Raw genomic sequence first — 7,204 nt, 5'->3', positions numbered from 1 at the left:
TCTCTATAAACAGGCTGTGCAACTGGTCCTGTCTCTATAAACAGCCTGTGTGACTACTCATGTGTCTAGAACCAGACTGTGTGACTTCTCCTCTCTCTACAAACAGCCTGTGTGACGGGTCCTGTCTCTACAAACTTCCTGTGTGACGGGTCCTGTCTCTATAAACAGTCTGTGTAACTGGTCCTGTCTCTATAAACAGTCGGTGCAATGGGTCCGGTCTCTATAAACAGCCTTTGTGATGGGTCCTGTCTCAATAAACAGACTGTGTAACTGGTCCAGTCTCAAAAAACAGTCTGTGTATCGGGTGCAGTCTCTATAAACAGTCTGTGTGATGGGTCCTGTCTCTATAAAAATCTGTGTAACAGTTCCTGTCTCTATAAACGGCCTGTTTAACTGGTCCTGTCACTATAAACAGTCTGTGTAACTTGTCCTGTCTCTCTAAACAGCCTGTGTGACAGGTTCTGACTCTATAAAAAGTCTGTGTAACTGGTCCTGTCTCTATAAAGAATCTGTGTAACTGGTCCTTCTCTATAAACAGCCTGTGTAACGGGTCCTGTCACTATAAACAGCCTGTGTGACGGGTCCTGTCTCTATAAACAGCCTGTGTGACGGGTCCTGTCTTTATACACAGTCTGTGTAACTGGTCCTGTCTCTATAAACAGCCTGTGTAACTGATCCTGTCTCTATAAACAGTCTGTATAACTGGTCCTGTCCCTATAAGCTGTCTTTGTGACGGGTCCTTTAACTATAAACAGTCTGTGTAACTGGTCCTGTCTCTATAAACAGCCTGTGTAACTGATCTTGTCTCTATAAACAGTCTGTGTAACTGGTCCATACTCAGTAAACAGTCTGTGAAACGGGTGCTGTGTCTATAAACAGTTTGTGTGACGGGTGCTGTCTCTATAAACAGTCTGTGTAACTGATTCTATCTCCATAAACAGTCTGTGTAACTGGTCCTGTCCCTATAAACAGTCTGTATAACTGGTCCTGTCTCTATAAACATCTGTGTATCTGGTCCTGTCTCTAGAAAAATTCAGTGTGACTTGTCCTGTCTCGAAAACAGTCTGGTTAACTGGTCCTGTCTCGATAAACAGTCTGTGTAACTGGTCCTGTATCTATAAACAGTATGTGTGACGGACCCTGTCTTTATAAAAATCTGTGTAGCTGGTCCTGTCTCTATAAACAGCCTGTGTATCTGGTCCTGTCCCTATAAACAGCCTCTGTGACGCGTCCTGTCACTATAAACAGTCTGTGTAACTGGTCCTCTCTCTATAAACAATCTATGTGACTGGTCCTGGCTCTATAAACTGTCTGGAGAACTTGTCCTGTCTCTATAAACAATCTGTGTATCTGGTCCTATCTCTATAAACTGTCTGTGTAACTGGTCCTGTCTCAATAAACAGACTGTGTAACTGGTCCAGTCTCAATAAACAGTCTGTGTAACTGGTGCAGTCTCTATAAACAGCCTGTGTGATTGATCGTCTACCTATAAAAATCTCTGTCACAGGTCCTGTCTCTATAAACAGCCTGTTTAAAAGGTCCTGTCACTATAACAATCTGTGTAACTTGTCCTGTCTCGATAAACAGCCTGTGTGACAGGTCCTGACTCGAAAACAGTCTGTGTAACTGTTCCTGTCACTATAAACAGCCTGTGTAGCGGGTCCTGTCACTATAAACAGTCTGTGTGACGGGTCCTGTGTCTATAAACAGTCTGTGTAACTGGTCCTATCTCTATAAACAATCTGTGTAACTGGTCCTGCCTCTATAAACAGCCTGTGTAATGGGTCCTGTCACTATAAACAGCCTGTGTGACGGGTCTTGTGTCTATAAACAGTCTGTGTAACTGATCCTGTCTCTATAAACAGTCTGTGTAACTGGTCCTGTCCCTATAAGCAGTCTTTGTGACGGGTCCTGTCTCTACAAACAGTCTGTGTGACGGGTCCTGTCTCTATAAACAGTCTGTGTGACGGGTCCTGTCTCCATAAACAGTCTGTGGATTGGAACCTCTCTCAAAAACAGGCTATGTAACTGGTCCTGTCTCTATAAACAGTCGGTGCAACGGGTTCTGTCGCTATAAACAGACTGGCTAACTGGTCCTTTCTCGAAAACTGCCTGTGTAACTGGTCCTGTGCTTTTAAATAGACTGTGTTTCGACTCCTGTCCTTTTTAACAGTCTGTGTAACTGGCCTTTCTATATAAACGGTCTGTGTGACGGTTCCTGTCTCTATAAACAGTTTGTGTAACTGGTCCTGTCTCGATAAACAGTCTGGTTAACTGGTCCTGTCTCTATAAACAGGCTGTGCAACTGGTCCTGTCTCTATAAACAGCCTGTGTGACTACTCATGTGTCTAGAACCAGACTGTGTGACTTCTCCTCTCTCTACAAACAGCCTGTGTGACGGGTCCTGTCTCTACAAACTTCCTGTGTGACGGGTCCTGTCTCTATAACAGTCTGTGTAACTGGTCCTGTCTCTATAAACAGTCGGTGCAATGGGTCCGGTCTCTATAAACAGCCTTTGTGATGGGTCCTGTCTCAATAGACAGACTGTGTAACTGGTCCAGTCTCAAAAAACAGTCTGTGGAACGGGTGCAGTCTCTATAAACAGTCTGTGTGATGGGTCCTGTCTCTATAAAAATCTGTGTAACAGGTCCTGTCTCTATAAACGGCCTGTTTAACTAGTCCTGTCACTATAAACAGTCTGTGTAACTTGTCCTGTCTCTCTAAACAGCCTGTGTGACAGGTTCTGACTCTATAAAAAGTCTGTGTAACTGGTCCTGTCTCTATAAAGAATCTGTGTAACTGGTCCTTCTCTATAAACAGCCTGTGTAACGGGTCCTGTCACTATAAACAGCCTGTGTGACGGGTCCTGTCTCTATAAACAGCCTGTGTGACGGGTCCTGTCTTTATACACAGTCTGTGTAACTGGTCCTGTCTCTATAAACAGCCTGTGTAACTGATCCTGTCTCTATAAACAGTCTGTATAACTGGTCCTGTCCCTATAAGCTGTCTTTGTGACGGGTCCTTTAACTATAAACAGTCTGTGTAACTGGTCCTGTCTCTATAAACAGCCTGTGTAACTGATCTTGTCTCTATAAACAGTCTGTGTAACTGGTCCATACTCAGTAAACAGTCTGTGAAACGGGTGCTGTGTCTATAAACAGTTTGTGTGACGGGTGCTGTCTCTATAAACAGTCTGTGTAACTGATTCTATCTCCATAAACAGTCTGTGTAACTGGTCCTGTCCCTATAAACAGTCTGTATAACTGGTCCTGTCTCTATAAACATCTGTGTATCTGGTCCGGCTCTAGAAAAATTCAGTGTGACTTGTCCTGTCTCGAAAACAGTCTGGTTAACTGGTCCTGTCTCGATAAACAGTCTGTGTAACTGGTCCTGTATCTATAAACAGTATGTGTGACGGACCCTGTCTCTATAAAAATCTGTGTAGCTGGTCCTGTCTCTATAAACAGCCTGTGTATCTGGTCCTGTCCCTATAAACAGCCTCTGTGACGCGTCCTGTCACTATAAACAGTCTGTGTAACTGGTCCTCTCTCTATAAACAATCTATGTGACTGGTCCTGGCTCTATAAACTGTCTGGAGAACTTGTCCTGTCTCTATAAACAATCTGTGTATCTGGTCCTATCTCTATAAACTGTCTGTGTAACTGGTCCTGTCTCAATAAACAGACTGTGTAATTGGTCCAGTCTCAATAAACAGTCTGTGTAACTGGTGCAGTCTCTATAAACAGCCTGTGTGATTGATCGTCTACCTATAAAAATCTCTGTCACAGGTCCTGTCTCTATAAACAGCCTGTTTAAAAGGTCCTGTCACTATAACAATCTGTGTAACTTGTCCTGTCTCGATAAACAGCCTGTGTGACAGGTCCTGACTCGAAAACAGTCTGTGTAACTGTTCCTGTCACTATAAACAGCCTGTGTAGCGGGTCCTGTCACTATAAACAGTCTGTGTGACGGGTCCTGTGTCTATAAACAGTCTGTGTAACTGGTCCTATCTCTATAAACAATCTGTGTAACTGGTCCTGCCTCTATAAACAGCCTGTGTAATGGGTCCTGTCACTATAAACAGCCTGTGTGACGGGTCTTGTGTCTATAAACAGTCTGTGTAACTGATCCTGTCTCTATAAACAGTCTGTGTAACTGGTCCTGTCCCTATTAGCTGTCTGTGTGATGGGTCCTTTCACTATAAACAGTCTGTGTAACTGGTCCTGTCTCTATAAACAGACTGTGTAACTGATCCTGTCTCTATAAACAGTCTGTGTAACTGGTCCAGTCTCAATAAACACTCTGTGTAACGGGTGCTGTCTCTATAAACAGTCTGTGTGAAGGGTCCTCTCTCTCTAAACAGTCTGTGTAACTGATTCTCTCTGTAAAAACAGTCTGTGTGACGGGTCCTGTCTCTAAAACAGTCTGTGTGACGGGTCCTGTCTCTATAAACAGTCTGTGTATCTGAACCTGTCTCTATAAACAGCCTGTGTAACGTGTCCTGTCTCTATAAACAGTCTGTGTACCTGGTCCTGTCTCTATAAACAGTCTGTGTGATGGGTCTTGTCTCTATAAACAGCCTGTGTAACTGGTCCTGTCTCTATAAACAGGCTGTGTAACTGGTCCTGTCTCTATAAACAGCCTGTGTAACGGGTCCTGTTAATATAAACAGTCTGTGTAACTGGTCCTGTCTCTATAAACAGTCTGTGTGACGGGTCCTGTCTCTACAAACAGTCTGTGTGACGGGTCCTGTCTCTATAAACAGTCTGTGTGACGGGTCCTTTCTCCATAAACAGTCTGTGTGATGGGTCCGGTCTCTATAAACAGACTTTGTGATGGGTCCTTTCTCAATAAACAGACTGTGCAACTGGTCCAGTCTCAATAAACAGTCTGTGTAACAGGTGCAGTCTCTATAAACAGCCTGTGTGATTGATCGTCTACCTATAAAAATCTCTGTCACATGTCCTGTCTCTATAAACAGCCTGTTTAAGAGGTCCTGTCACTATAACAATCTGTGTAACTTGTCCTGTCTCGATAAACAGCCTGTGTGACAGGTCCTGACTCGAAAACAGTCTGTGTAACTGTTCCTGTCACTATAAACAGCCTGTGTAGCGGGTCCTGTCACTATAAACAGTCTGTGTGACGTGTCCTGTGTCTATAAACAGTCTGTGTAACTGGTCCTGTTTCTATAAACAATCTGTGTAACTGGTCCTGTCTCTATAAACAGCCTGTGTAATGGGTCCTGTCACTATAAACAGCCTGTGTGACGGGTCCTGTGTATATAAACAGTCTGTGTAACTGATCCTGTCTCGATAAACAGTCTGTGTAACTGGTCCTGTCCCTATTAGCTGTCTGTGTGATGGGTCCTTTCACTATAAACAGTCTGTGTAACTGGTCCTGTCTCTATAAACAGACTGTGTAACTGATCCTGTCTCTATAAACAGTCTGTGTAACTGGTCCTGTCTCTATAAACAGTCTGTGTGACGGTTCCTGTCTCTAAAACAGTCTGTGTGACGGGTCCTGTCTCTATAAACAGTCTGTGTGACGGGTTCTGTCTCCATAAACAGTCTGTGTGATCGGTCCTGTCTCAAAAACAAACTATGTAACTGGTCCTGTCTCTATAAACAGTCGGTGCAACAGGTCCTGTCTCTATAAACATTCTGTGTGATAGGTCCTGTCACAATAAACAGACTGTGTAACTGGTCCAGTCTCAATAAACAGTCTGTGTAACGGGTGCTGTCTCTTTAAAGAGCCTGTGTAACTGGTCCTGACTCTATAAACAGTCTGTGTAAATGTTCCTCTCTCTATAAACAGTCTGTGTGATTGGTCCTGTCTCTATAAACAGTCTGTGTAACTGGTGCAGTCTCTGTAAACAATCTGTGTAACTGGTCCTGTCTGTATAAACAGTCTGTGTAACTGGCCCTGGCTCTATAAACAGTCTGTGTAACTGGTGCAGTCTCTATAAACAGCCTGTGTGATTGATCGTCTACCTATAAAAATCTCTGTCACAGGTCCTGTCTCTATAAACAGCCTGTTTAAAAGGTCCTGTCACTATAACAATCTGTGTAACTTGTCCTGTCTCGATAAACAGCCTGTGTGACAGGTCCTGACTCGAAACCAGTCTGTGTAACTGTTCCTGTCACTATAAACAGCCTGTGTAGCGGGTCCTGTCACTATAAACAGTCTGTGTGACGGGTCCTGTGTCTATAAACAGTCTGTGTAACTGGTCCTATCTCTATAAACAATCTGTGTAACTGGTCCTGCCTCTATAAACAGCCTGTGTAATGGGTCCTGTCACTATAAACAGCCTGTGTGACGGGTCTTGTGTCTATAAACAGTCTGTGTAACTGATCCTGTCTCTATAAACAGTCTGTGTAACTGGTCCTGTCCCTATAAGCAGTCTTTGTGACGGGTCCTGTCTCTACAAACAGTCTGTGTGACGGGTCCTGTCTCTATAAACAGTCTGTGTGACGGGTCCTGTCTCCATAAACAGTCTGTGGATTGGGACCTCTCTCAAAAACAGGCTATGTAACTGGTCCTGTCTCTATAAACAGTCGGTGCAACGGGTTCTGTCGCTATAAACAGACTGGCTAACTGGTCCTTTCTCGAAAACTGCCTGTGTAACTGGTCCTGTGCTTTTAAATAGACTGTGTTTCGACTCCTGTCCTTTTTAACAGTCTGTGTAACTGGCCTTTCTATATAAACGGTCTTTGTGACGGTTCCTGTCTCTATAAACAGTTTGTGTAACTGGTCCTGTCTCGATAAACAGTCTGGTTAACTGGTCCTGTCTCTATAAACAGGCTGTGCAACTGGTCCTGTCTCTATAAACAGCCTGTGTGACTACTCATGTGTCTAGAACCAGACTGTGTGACTTCTCCTCTCTCTACAAACAGCCTGTGTGACGGGTCCTGTCTCTACAAACTTCCTGTGTGACGGGTCCTGTCTCTATAACAGTCTGTGTAACTGGTCCTGTCTCTATAAACAGTCGGTGCAATGGGTCCGGTCTCTATAAACAGCCTTTGTGATGGGTCCTGTCTCAATAAACAGACTGTGTAACTGGTCCAGTCTCAAAAAACAGTCTGTGTAACGGGTGCAGTCTCTATAAACAGTCTGTGTGATGGGTCCTGTCTCTATAAAAATCTGTGTAACAGGTCCTGTCTCTATAAACGGCCTGTTTAACTAGTCCTGTCACTATAAACAGTCT

Source organism: Pristiophorus japonicus, unplaced genomic scaffold (assembly GCF_044704955.1).
Source record: "Pristiophorus japonicus isolate sPriJap1 unplaced genomic scaffold, sPriJap1.hap1 HAP1_SCAFFOLD_35, whole genome shotgun sequence".
Classification (NCBI taxonomy): Eukaryota; Metazoa; Chordata; class Chondrichthyes; family Pristiophoridae; genus Pristiophorus; species Pristiophorus japonicus.
Note: the sequence above shows the minus strand (reverse complement) of the source record.